A 14165-nucleotide genomic window follows, 5' to 3' on the forward strand; every position below is an offset into this window, starting at 1 on the left:
CATTTCTATTTTTTCTATTCAAATCTATCTTTTGTAATTCCTTATATGATTCACTAAACACAACTATGTCAGCTGCATATCTTAAGTTATTAAGGTATTTCCCATTAATATCAATTCCTATATTTTCCCAGTACAAATTCTTAAAAACTTCTAGGCATGCTGGGAATAATTTAGAAGAGATGAGAGGCTCCCTGTCTAACTCCTTTCTCAATCAGATTATTCTCACTATCTTTATGTAATTTTAGAAATGCTGTACTTCCTGTGTTCTAACATAAGATTCTTATATTCATTGTTCTTGAAGGGCTTTCATTACTGCTGAGGTTTTGACAGAATCAAAAGCTTTCTCATAATCTATAAATGCCATACATAGTGATTAGTCATACTATGTTGATTTTTTCATTGACTGGTTAATTACATGGATATGGTCGGTTGAGTACCCACTTATATATATATATATATATATATATATATATATATATATATATATATATATATATATATATATATATATATATATATAATGTGAGTGGTGGGTGTAAGGTACTTTCTTAAGGTATTGTGTTATTCAATCAAGTATATTGTAAAATTCTATGATGAATGTAACATGAAATTAATCTTATAATAAAGCTAATATAATGAATGACTTTCAAACCTTGGCAGCTATAGCCTTCAGGAGCTAACCTTGGCAAATGTTAAACCAAACTGATTTTCCTGTGATCATGAGCCTAAAAAACAAAATAACTTTATGGAAATATTTATTATCATGCCAGGAATTCTTGTTGTGGTATGTCCCTATAATCGCTACCACATATATCGTCACCATTATCCTTCCTTACACAGGAACAGTATTCTTCTCTCTTGTTTCTTTGGAACCGTACTCAATCCAGACATATTCTTACACACACTGGTAGGCACTTAATCAAAGTTTCATCACTATTCCACAGTAGGGCCTACGTCGGTTTCAATCCCATCATCTCCCTATGTTTTTCCCCCCTTACTTATTTACTTTATTGTAAAGGCTGTATTCGTGATCCTACCACACAAGGAGACCCTGTGCTCTAGGCATATAGGACCTATGAGGTATGTTTGTCGTATACATTCTTAGTTATTAAGAGTATCACACAGCGTATTCTCCGTTAATTGTCAGAAGTATTTAGGAAACAAGAAAGACTTCAGCTTCTTTTGAAAGTCAAGTCTTGATATATTCAGTTAGTTTCGAATAATTTTCAATTTAACAAACAGTTATTGTAGTTTGGCAAGATCATCTCGGACCTACCCTAACTCCTTCCATTTTATGGCATCAATCTCATCCTCTCTTCAATCACGTGTAATTCTATCTTTCTTTGAAATAATAAAATTACATTGTTAAAGGAAGTAATTTTCTTTTACACGATGTTTTACAAATCATATACACATATTTATCAATAAGTATCTTTGGCAATGAATACATTCGACACCTTTATACTTGCAATTTGCAAATGGTGTCCACCATTCTTGAAGAAATAACTTTGGCTACTGCATCCTCAGCAGGATTATTGTTATTATTATCATTATCATTATGACAGACAGCATCTATTCATGAGATTTTTAATTTTATGGTTATGGCCATAACTGTATTGACATTTTCCAATTTCCTTTTTGTTTTAAAATTGTTTCTGCAATCACCGTTATTGTTACACTTAACGAAGTTTCTATTCGTGAGTTGCAGAGAACGCAGAGCTGCCATTCGTACGATAATTATCGTACATGTACGATTATTTTAGGTCTAGTACGATGTACGATACATACCTTATGTATACACATATATGTGTTTGTGTTTGATTAAACATTTATACTAAAATATTTTGAAATAAGTCAATCATGTCACTCGTAAATAATTATTTTGAAACTGTGTACGATAATTTTGGTTGAGAAACGACAATTTTAAGGCTCATGTGCGATAATCCAGTCGAATAATCTGGCAACCCTGAGAGAACGGCACCCTGTGATCAGTTGTTATCTCCTTGTTTTGTGAAAGACGTTAAGTTTTTGCTGAGATTTTGAGTAAGTTTCCTTGTGTTGCTATTTATTTCTTTCTGGAATTATTATGCATCGTTTAGCATTTTATTCAGTGTATTAAAATCCAAAAAATCAAAGGTTTGTGGCTTACTGAAGTGTAAAGACAAATCGTACGTGAAACTGTCTTGTGGATGTGGACGTATATATCTCTTGGGTAGTTATTTAGGGGCTTTATTCTCATTTATTGATTCCTATTAAAACAAGACCTCAAAGCGCCTAAACTAAATCTTGAGTGAGCTTCTTGGCCTCTGCACATTCTCCAACTTTGTCTTAATTGAATGCTTAGGCCTATCCTTCGGTGCTACCGTCGGGCGTCGGCTGATCGTAAAACCCCACAGTTAACCCTTTGTTTTGAATGTTATTCTTTCCCTCCTTTTTGGTAAGAATGTGTTATAATTACCCTGCTTTTTGGTAAGAATGTGTTATTCTTTCCCTCCTTTTTGGTAAGAATGTGTTATTCTTTCCCTCCTAATTGGTAAGAATGTGTTATTGTTTCCCTTAAGTATACAATGCTTCTGTGTACCACGAAGGCCTAGGCCAGTATTATAATAGCCTGTTTGTCTCTTATGCTTGTTGACTCAATGGTATGTAGCCTATGCTAAAATGTACGATAGCATTGGGCATAAGGCAGGTTACCTCTAGGTAAATTAGTTTGGTGTAAATTCGGTAATTATTTACTCGTGCTCCAACATTAGATGACATGGAACCTTCATGTTCCCTCCTAATCTAATGTAGGGGGTATTAGTTTACAAGACCACGCTCTCCATTTACAGTACTCCCAAATTATGCAGTCCTGCAGCTCTCCTCTTTTTGTACAGTACTTAGAGGTTCCTTGGGTAGTTTGTAGCGGTACGGCCAAGCGTCCTAATTTGCTTATTATCGCTCCGACTGTTATCTTGTATAGAATAAAAATGTTTGCAAATGGTCTGCGGATCTTAAATATGTTGTGTAAGGGGGGGTTTGGGGGGGCGCAGCCCCCCTGGGTAAGGTCACGGCTTTTAGCATAGGTTAGGTGGGATTTATAAGTTAGCTTCTCCCGTTGTACTCGTAGGTAAGGAAACTGTTGTGTAAGGGGGGGTCCAGGGGGGGGGGGCAAGCCCCCATGTGTAAGGATACGGCTATTAGCATAGGTTAGGTGGGTTTTTTAAGTTAGCTTCTCCCGCCAAAATCGTTATTAGAACAACGGCCACAGTTCAGAATATTCCTGTTTTCTACGGGATATGGCCGTCACCCTACAAAGGCTCCGGTTCCTTAAATGCTGGGAAAGCAAAATATGGCAAGATGTTGAGCAAAGGGGGAGGGGTCATAAAAAACTAGCTTTGTTTCCTCACTAAACGACCTGGGAGTGACATCGTCAACATAGTCAACCTAACAGAGTTTGGGATGTCAGCGTAAATAAACTGAAGTTCGTGATGCCAGCGTACATTTGATATATATTCAAAATATATACTAAATTAAAAAATTGAGTAATTACTCAAAAGTGTCCCCAAACTATACAATTCACAAAGAGTGAAACTTTTGAGTAATTGCTCCATTTTTAAATTAGTACATATTTTGATTATGCAGTTTATCAAATGTTCGTTGTCATCACGAACTTCTCTTTGGTTGCCTATATTAACAGTATCAGTTCCAGGTCGTTGAGTGAGGAAACAAAGATAGTTTTTTTTTTATATAACCCATCCCCCCTTGCTCAACATATCTTGCCATTTTTGGCTTTCCCAGCATTTAAAGAACCTCCTAATTACTGTACAAGAAGAGGAGAGTTTCAGGACTACATAATTTGGGAGTAAATGGAGAGCGTGGTTTTGTAAACAAATACCACGTATTGAGTTTTTTTATGAGGTTGGCCTCCCTCTTACTTGAAATGACACTATGGGGAACATGCCGAGTTTCTTCTCATTAATTTTACTGTCAGCGGACCTAACTGTGTACTGTAGGCGTTAATGTAATTTGCAGCATTCCTTCAGTGCCCAGATGTCTGGCTTTATATCCCTCTGCTTTATCTGCATTCTTGATTCCTTTCTACCTTCTTGCTACCCAACCTCTCATAACTTGCACTGGAATACTGAATGGTCTCACTGGACCCAGGGCTAAGCTATTCGTCCCAAAGTCCTAAATCCAGTCCAGTCTTACTCATGGAATATTGTAGCATATCCAAACAGTGAGCAGGTAAATATATTGTAAGTATAACCATGTGCTGTTCATAAATGAATATAAGTTTGATAAGCAACAACTTAGGCCTAGACAATTTTACTGCCTTTACTCAATGTGTAAAGACAGTGTCCTACAAGTGGTGATGGCATAACATGAGGTTTTAAAGTTTAATAGTTTGGGCACACACAAAGATTTACTATCAAATCACATACCGTAGGTCTTTAAGCTTTATGATTGTATGGTAATTCTATACAGTAGTTCTGCCACTAATAATTTTGATAATATTTTTGTTTTCTGATGAATTGCTTAGTGCCTTGTCTAAAGCTGACCTTTTTTTTTTTCGAGGAGGAACAGTATTTTTACCTTATTTGTTAACCTCTCCAATCTTGGGGGACCCCCAGTGGGAAACCAGGGTCTTTGGATGGGGAATGAATTAAAGAATCCATTTTAACATACGAATAATGGCGCATGTAGAATTAGCAATAAACAAGGCCAGCAGATAACCTTAACAAACCACCTAACTTAACCTAACCTTGTAGCCGTATCCTTACCTAGCAGCAATAATAATAGTCAGAAATGCAAAATAAACATTAGATAACCAGTTGGAAAAATAGGCCTATATGATTCATGCAAGTGGCTGAAAATTAAAGTATCATGATTATCTAGGATTCACTTCACATCCTTCTGATGGTTTTTGCTCCGCCGTGCGCTCGCTTCGCTCGCGGATAAAGAAAAACTTCAAGCTCCCTATGTATTGGCAAGCGGTAATGCTTACACATGGGTAACAAAAGCGATACACTAAACGCAGAGCATTTCCATCCTAATTAATTGCATACATAGATGAAATTACACTAAACTTCAAAATAGATTGTACTTCCCTTAAGTTCCCTCTTGAAGATGTCTTTATGTGATGGTGGTTTAACTCAAACTGAAGGGAGGGGTGGAAAAAAGATGGTTGTTGTAGAACAACATCCGGGAATTTGTGCTAAATATTTGGAAGCTTCTAATTGGTTAATAAAGCCAGGTAATGATTACGTCATACAAAAAACAAAAGCTGGCCAAAGTGAATGCAAGAAACGCTTGCGCAGTAACTCAACATCAGTCTCCCAGATGTAAACAATGGGCTTAAAGTGAGAGATAGACTTCACATTTTAATTGACCGATAAGTAAGTTATTATGCCTCAGAAAGTGAAGACAGACTTCACATTTTAATCGACTGATATGTAAGTTATTATACCCCAGCCCCCATTAAACATAAAGAAAAATCCCAAACTAGCCAGCACACGTCCATTTCTTATAACGAATTTCAGTTTCGCTAGAAATTAAAGTATCATATATTATTCATCACATGCAATACCTCACTTGTGTACATTGATTGCCAAATATATTTATCGAAAGAAATTTTTTTAAAGCTTTCTTAGTTTACAATATTACATAATTAATGATACAGTATACTTATCTATCTCTTTTTATTAAATAAATTTACTAAATTAGTCAATTTAGCTTCAGAAAAGCAGGAATGGGGTCAAATTGTGTCTCATTGCTCTGCTTACTGTCAAACACAGAAGCACAAATGATTGCATTTTCCTTTGAAAAGTGAGTATAGAGCCGTCTACTCTACTTTAAGCAAAGGAGGAACTGTTTTACCTTCACAATCTCTGAAGCATCCTTGTGCCCTGCAAACTGGTTGCCTAACGCTTTTTCTCCACAATTGGCATTTCCCATTAGAAATTTATGATTCGTTACCACGATAGGGAACACAATTATTTCTTACTGCAATTGGGAACTTTATGATAATTTTCTGTGATCAGGAACCATACAATATTATTGACTACCACAATCAAGAACCTTACGCTGGTTTACCAAGATCTGGAATCATAAAATCATGTACAGTGGTCGGAAATCTTACTATACTACTAATGTAAGAGTGAATGGTATACTATGGCTGAGTTGAAGTCTTTAATATGTATGTGTAATTGAAACTCCACTATATTTTCTGATATGTAGTGCATATAGATCTGTTGGATCGCCTGGAGAATTGTAACCCCAGAATCTCCACCTGTAGAATAGTCACCCAAGAAAATCCTACATGTAGAATCATCCCCCCGGGTATATCACATGTATATTTACCTGTAGAATCATCACCATGTTTATAATTTGTACAAAGATAATAGATTGCTATGGAGTTTGAGAAATGAAATTTTTAAAAATTTATTACACATTTTTAAAAATTTATTAAAAAATAATAACCTTGGGAAATTTTTGCTCCGCCGTGGCTCGTTTCACTCGCAAAATTAACATAACATCGCTGCTCCTATGTTTTGGCATGCGGTGCATGTTGAGCTGTGCTCGGAAGCCCCATGGATGATTATTTCGGGGATAATTTTTAAGGTAGTTGAAAACGAACCCCATTTATAGAATCGTCACTGCTGAATCCTCACCTGTAGGTCTTGGGGTGACAGTTCTACTGGTGATCTGATTTGTTTTACCTTTTAAATAAAAAAATGGAGTAAGTGTTTTCTTCTAACGAAGTTCTGCCTGATAAATAAGTGTCTTATGTTTCTTTTCCATTGGTGTAATTGATATTTCTGGGGGGCCTGTGACGGCCGGTGAGAAAGGTCCTTCCTTATACCTTTCCTAATATAAATCTTCCAAATATACTAGAGAAAGATAAAAGCATGGAATGCAGAGGTTACAACCCTCGCGCGAACACCTTGTAGGTGTCGTGTATTAAACAAAGGCGTGTGTAAACCACTATTCACAGGTTGTCTTCCATTTAGATAATCCCTTCATCAATGGGGAGGGCCGTGACAGGCCCTAGATAACATGGTTGAACTCCCCAACGACACCTACCACGCGCGCCCTCTAGGACATCCTTCTTTAATTGGACTTTAAGCAAGCATAGTTTTTTTGGGCACAGTGTTTTTTCGAAGAATTTCTCGTTATTTCAACATGACTGACGTTGTTACTTCACCCTTACCAATGTTAAGTACCATAGTTTGTTTTGGCAGCTTTTGACAGTACCGGGCATTTGTTCTATTTCCATTATGGTGGTTTTTAGTTTTGGAAGCGATTGTCCTGCCGAGATATCGGCAGCCATTTTGGGTATGTTCGCTTCGGTAAATTTTCTAGTTAATTTTGCCCATCTGGTACTCTGTCGGATAGGTTATATCACTTACGTTTTATGGCCTTTTATGTTATCATTAATTATTATTAATTTTTACTATGGTATTTATTTGCTTGCAAGTCCAATTTGGACCTACGAAGAATAGCGATTTAAGATAGCGTTTTAAAGCATAGTAACGATTTAAGGCTTAGCGTTTTAAAGCATAGTAACGATTTAAAGCTTAGCGATTTAGTCTGTTAATTGGTACCCTCCTGGAGGGTTCGTTTTAGACTATATCCTTGTTTTTTGGTTACGTTGTCGTTATTCTTCGTTATTACTATTACTAAGAAAAGCAATCAATTTTATTAATTTTCTTATTTATTGTGTGATGTTAATTTTTAATATGTAACCTTGAGAGCGAAAGCATAGAGTGCTCGTTTCCTGTTCTACAGGTATGAGTTATCCTTTCTCTCGTTTTCTTTGAGTAAGAGAGGTGAATTTCCCGTTCTCCGTTTTTATACGATCACGGGTTATTCAGGCCTCTTCTCAGTATCAGAATTGATGATAGTACGTTTAATATTATAAACGATTTATTGATGTGGTTACTGTTAATAAAGCTAACACTATTATTAGGTACGTTAGTGTATGAGTCATTAATTGGGGTCGTTTTATACCGACACCCTTAGCTCCGCCTTGAGTTATGCTTGGCTCCGCCTTGAGTTATGCTCCGCTATAATGGATACTCATTGGGTGAGAACTAGTTATCGTTCCGGAGCAGATTTTTGGAGTGCAACGGTGAAATCCGGCACTTGGACTCCGGCTGAAGCCTTTTACACACGAACCTTTGTCATGTTTGATCACAATTACACAGTTAAGGCCCCCGTTTTCATCGTATCTCCGGCTTCACTGGAGATAACTCATTCATTGAGGATAATGTTATCGTACCGGAGACGGTCACGATTTCACGATGACAGGCCTTTGCTACCGGACCTCCGGTAAAAACAGAGATCAAGCAGGAGTCCAGAACCGGAGTTAACAGTGTGATATCGATGAAGTTTAGAGATTCATGCTATGTGGTTACTGGTTTTCTATTATAATTTCTTATTTTATTAAGGTGTTAGCTACTACCATACTCACACATTAATTAAGATTTAAGTGTTTCTGATTCATAAGTCAATGACAAGAATCTCAAGGAACATCCAGACTTATGTCTTCTTTCTTTTTACAGAAAGTCCGCTGCACTGCCAGGGGCTGCTCCGCTGCCTTTACTGATCCCATGGGCCATGATCTATGCCGGGCCCATGCCCATTGCGCCATATCCTTCTCTCGGGAACCGGGACAAGCCCCCTATACGATATGGTTTCCGGAGGCATGCATGCTCTGCTATGGGCTGTCAGCCCTACTCCTGAGCGAGGAGGTAAGTTGGTTCTAGTGTCCCTGTTAATATTCTTTGCGAAGAATTAATTGCTCTTTGTATATTGACTTCAGTTTTGACTTCATCATTAATTCCCTCTCCTCTTTCAGGCTGATGATGAATCTCTCAGGGAGGCGAGAGCTACTCTCCGGCCTTGGGTGTCAGGGTTTGGGAGGAATGCGCCTGCTGGCGCACCCTATCTTCTTGATGGAGACATGGCTTCTCGCCTATTCCCAGGCTCTACTACTGCAGCAGTTCCACCGGAGACAGCGGCCCCGTTAATTGAAGTGATTAGAGAAACCATTCTAACTGAGGAAGAGGTTTTAGTGACGGAGGCCGAGCCCTACCTAGGTCTGGACGAGGAACCCATGGATGAGCAGGTAGGTGGTGTTGAGTTGGTGGACCCCCTTTCACCCCACACTCCTTCCTCTTCTACTTCCTTTCACGGCTTTGATAAACCTACGGCTTCTCCTCTAGGTTCCTCCATTCCTGTACGACCCAAGGTGAAGCCACTACGTACCTTTAAGCCTTCAGCTTTGCCATTATCAGTGTCACGGTTCCGGGACCCTCAAAGGATCCTGATGTTCATATTGCTATACCTAAAACCGTGACTCCTAAGAAGTCAAAGTCTACTAAGTCCAGGGCTTCGTTAGAGGATCAAGCTCGGGAGCCCCCTTTATCCGCCGCCATGGTCAGGGATATTGTGAAAGAGCAGATACAACAATATCTTCAACAGTCTAGGGCAGACCGAGGAGCTATGACGGAGCTCAAAGATATGGTGGCAAGTCTCATCCGTTCCGGAACTCAGATGCCCCCTCCTTCAGCCCCGGACGCATCGAAGTTACCTCCCTTCGAGAAAAACAACCCTTGGAGGTTTGCCTTACATGCTCCATATATTGATGGTGCCATAACTCTAGAGGGCATAGGCACCCGTCCTCTAGAGGACTTAGAATTTTACCCTCCGGGACTAGAATTCCCATTCAACGGCTTCGTGCGATTGAAAGAACATGCCTTGGTTAGGTTAGACAAGGTACCGAAGGAAACGGTAATATTCCCTAAAGAGCAGGCCCAATCTTTCTGGGCCAGGACGTTGTCAGACTGGGGTTGCACTAATTCCAAGCTCACCCCACACAAAGGAGCCTACACCATATTTACAGCTTCTCCAGGTATTACCTTGCCTATTACAGATAAAGTGGCAGCTCTTACTTTTCAGGCTATCAAAGAAGGTTCTGCCATGCCAGCTCTTAAAGAGACCGATCCCACCTCCATGCTCATTCCGAGTACCGTTACTATCTGGGATGATGCCCCCGCTACTTTCACAGTAGGGAAGTTAGACCCAGACTGTGCCTCTAATCTGTTCTCCGAGAAGCTTCCTAAATTACCAGATATTCTTCTCAAGACTGAGTTTGAGGCACGGAATAGGTTGGCTAGGTCTCTCCACTCCATTACCTCCGTGGAGTCCCTAACCTCACTTTACCCGACCGAGACCATGTTCCGGGTATTCACAAAGAACCTGTCTCTGTCCTTCCAAATCGACTTACACGAGTTTTGTTCGGCTCGGGTTAGTTGCAGGAAGCACGTTCTTTCTGAGGCCACGATCAGGCATGAACCGAATAGGCTGATAGCTTCCCCCTGCTGGGGTAAGAACCTTTTTCCTCAGGAGGAGGTGAACAAGGTACTACAAGACGCTGCGAGAGCAAATCAAAATTTGCAAGTGAGGTGGGGCCTCACTGCCAAAAAGAGGGTTGAAGGGCAAAAACAAAACTTCTTCAGGAAGAAACAGAGGTTTGCCCCTTACAAGACGAGCCGAGGTCACTACCAACAATCGTCGATTGCCCACTCGTCTTCACAGTCTCCCACTGCTTCGTCTCCTCTACAGCCGAAACACCCTCAACAGGTGGTCTACCTCACTGCTCCCCCAGGTACCCAACCCAACCCTGTTTGGATGCCCTCACCCGCATACATCCCTAGCTACGGACCCTCAGGTCCCTTTCGTGGACACCAGAGAGGTAGCTACAGGGCTAGAGGACAGTTCCGTCAACGAGGCGGACCTAGGACAAGGGGTTCTCGAGGAGGGAAAGAACCTAGATTCACTCCCTCGCAATGATATAGTTCTGGTAGGGGGGAGACTTTACCACTTTCGAGACCGTTGGACCTTCAGTCCGTGGGCTCACAGCATAGTCTCCAAAGGCTTGGGGTGGAAATGGTCACAAGGTTCCCCTCCTCCACCAGTGACCTTCTTCCAGAGACCCACATCCATTCTGAGAGAGTACACCACCGAGTTACTACAGAAAAAAGCAATCAAACGGGTTCGATCGCTGAAGTTCCAAGGCCGCCTGTTCACAGTTCCGAAGAAAGGCTCGTCGGCATTGAGAGTGGTCCTGGACTTGTCAAAGCTAAATTCTTACATCCTCTGCGACAAGTTCCGGATGTTGACCATCTCTCAGGTACGTACCCTGCTTCCCCGTGGGGCCGTCACCACCTCTATCGATCTTACCGACGCCTATTATCACGTACCAATAGCTCGAAACTTCTCTCCTTACCTAGGTTTCCGTCTAGGCAGGAAAGCCTTTGCATTCAAAGTCATGCCCTTCGGCCTCAACATTGCACCCAGGATATTCACGAAACTGGGAGAGACGGTGCTAGAACAACTCAGGAACCAAGGGATTCAGATCGTTGCTTATCTGGACGATTGGCTTATTTGGGCTCGGTCAGCCCTGGAGTGCAACAGAGCTACGAAGAAAGTACTTCGTTTTCTCGCCAACCTGGGATTTCGGGTCAATCTCCAAAAATCCCGCCTACTTCCATCAGACCGCTTCGAATGGTTAGGCATACAGTGGGACCTTGCACGGCACAAGCTGGTTCTACCTCCCAAAAAGGTAAGAGAAATAGCTTCCAAGGTCAAGAATTTTCTAAAACACAGGCAGGTGTCCAGAAGAGCCTTAGAAAAAATCCTCGGCCTTCTGCAATTCGCCTCAGTAACAGATCGCCTATTGAAAGCCAAACTCAAAGACATCAATCGAGTTTGGAGAAAGAGAGCCACAGTACCTTTAAGAGACAAGGTCTCGAAAATCCCCTCTGTCTTGAAAATGAGATTACAGCCATGGTCCGAATCGAAGAACCTTTCCAAATCGGTTCCTCTTCAATTCCCCCCCCCACAAGTGACAATTCATACAGACGCGTCTCTGAGTGGATGGGGGGGTTACTACGAACGTCAGATGTTTCAGGGCTCTTGGTCACCCGCCATGAAACACTTCCACATCAATGTTCTCGAGGCCATGGCAGTGTTCTTGACCCTGAAGAGGCTCTCTCCTCCGAGGTCGACCCACATCAGAGTAGTGTCAGACAGCACAGCCGTAGTACACTGCATCAACAGAGGAGGATCCAAGTCGCCCAACCTGAATCAGATCCTGGTCACTATCTTCACCTTGGCAGCAGAAAAGAACTGGTTCCTGTCAGCAACCCACCTAGCGGGAGTCCAGAATGTGATAGCGGACTCACTATCCAGGATGAAACCACTGGAATCAGAATGGTCTCTGGACATAATTTCATTCCAGTGGATACTCAGGCTGGTTCCGGGCCTTCAGGTAGATCTATTCGCAACTCAGATGAATCACAAACTTCCTTGTTATGTGACACCAAACATGGACCCTCAGGCTTATGCCATAGACGCATTAACCCTGGATTGGAACCATTGGAGGAAGATTTACCTATTTCCACCAGTGAATCTTCTAATGAAAGTATTGCACAAACTACGCTCCTTCCGGGGGACAGTGGCCTTAGTAGCACCTCACTGGCCAAAGAGCAGTTGGTTTCCTCTCCTCCTCGAGCTGAAACTCCGACCCTTCCGGATTCCATTCCCCAAACTAACCCAAGTAATTCAAACACAGACTGTGTCAGATTCCTCAAGGATAGCCAAAACCCTAACTTTGTGGACTTCATGAAGTTTGCAGCTCATAAAGACGCAAACATTGACCCGGAAAACGTTCTCTTCATCGAAGCGGACAAAAGGGACTCGACAATTCGTCAATATGATTCGGCTGTTAAGAAATTAGCAGGTTTCTTAAAGAATTCAGACCACACTCGTATGACTCCGAATTTAGCCATCTCGTTCTTTAGGTTCTTATTTGACAAGGGCTTGGCAGCTAGCACTATAACTACCATCAAGTCAGCTCTGAAGAAGATATTCCTGGTTGGGTTTAACATTAATCTAGCTGATTCCTATTTCTCATCTATTCCAAAAGCATGTGCTAGGCTTCGGCCGTTGGATCGGCCACAAAAAGTCTCTTGGTCTCTGAACAATGTCCTCGAACTCGCGTCGGACACTGACAACGAGTCCTGCTCTTATATCACTCTGCTTAGGAAGACGTTATTTCTATCAGCTATGGCCTCAGGTGCTAGAATCTCAGAACTAGCAGCGCTCTCACGTAACCCGGAAAACATAGATTTCCTCCCTACAGGCGAAGTACTGCTTACCCCAGACAGAGCTTTCCTAGCAAAAAATGAGGACCCGCAAAATAGGTGGTCCCCTTGGAAGATCATCTCTCTTCCCCAGGATCCTTCGCTGTGTCCAGTCACTACTCTCAGGACCTTTTTAGCTAGATCTGCCACCCGCTCGTCTGGCCCCTTATTTATCAGGGAACAAGGTGGTACTTTGACCATTCAAGGTATCAGACAACAAATCCTCTACTTCATTAAACATGCTAACCCGGAATCATTTCCCCATGCTCATGATATACGGTCAATAGCTACCTCTATCAATTACTTCCAGAACATGGACTTTGATGACCTTAAAAAATACACGGGTTGGAAGTCTCCTATGGTTTTCAAACGCCACTATCTAAAGAACTTACAGGCCCTTAAATACCCTACGGTTGCAGCGGGGAGTCTTATCTCCCCCCATTAATCTCTGATTATTTCTTTATTCCATCTCTTCTCTCCTCCCTCCTGACCACCTCTCACACCACGTCGCCACTCTCCTGGGTGGTTCGTTAGCCCTAAGTTATTTTGCCATGTTTAATTGTTATGATTTAACTGTTATTGTAATTATCATTCCTGTAAAGTTTAGATATGCTTAGACATGTAAGGTTGATTCCTTTCACGACGGGACACTCAGGTGATCCCTGGTCCTCATATTATTTTAGCATTACATCCCCTATGCCTATGGCTAGTTTATGATTTATGTTTACTTACAGTATTATATTATTGCCTTACATGGTGTTTGTTTTCTCCTTATTATGTTATTAATTTATTGGGCTTGGAAGGCATTCTCTGGTACATTCTCACCGGCCGTCACAGGCCCCCCAGAAAAGGGATTTTGACGAAGGAAAAATCTATTTCTGGGAAGAGGCCTGTGACGCCCGGTGAAACCCTTCCCGGTTATTTGATACGGACCCCACCCCTCTTTTTCCTTGCCAAGCCATATGTTCTTGC

The 14165-nt window shown here is 41.3% G+C and overlaps 1 protein-coding gene across 3 annotated transcripts in view; it reads left to right on the forward strand.

The window, feature by feature from the left end:
* The first annotated feature begins 1959 nt into the window (after positions 1-1959).
* Positions 1960-14165, forward strand: part of LOC137638528 (uncharacterized) — a 79373-nt gene continuing 67167 nt past the window's right edge. For all 3 annotated transcript variants that reach the window (XM_068370651.1, XM_068370652.1, XM_068370653.1), the window contains exon 1: positions 1960-2043. The gene's annotated coding sequence lies outside the window, so the exon portion shown is untranslated. The remainder of the gene's footprint in view (positions 2044-14165) is intronic.

Source organism: Palaemon carinicauda, chromosome 3 (assembly GCF_036898095.1).
Source record: "Palaemon carinicauda isolate YSFRI2023 chromosome 3, ASM3689809v2, whole genome shotgun sequence".
Lineage (NCBI taxonomy): Eukaryota > Metazoa > Arthropoda > Malacostraca > Decapoda > Palaemonidae > Palaemon > Palaemon carinicauda.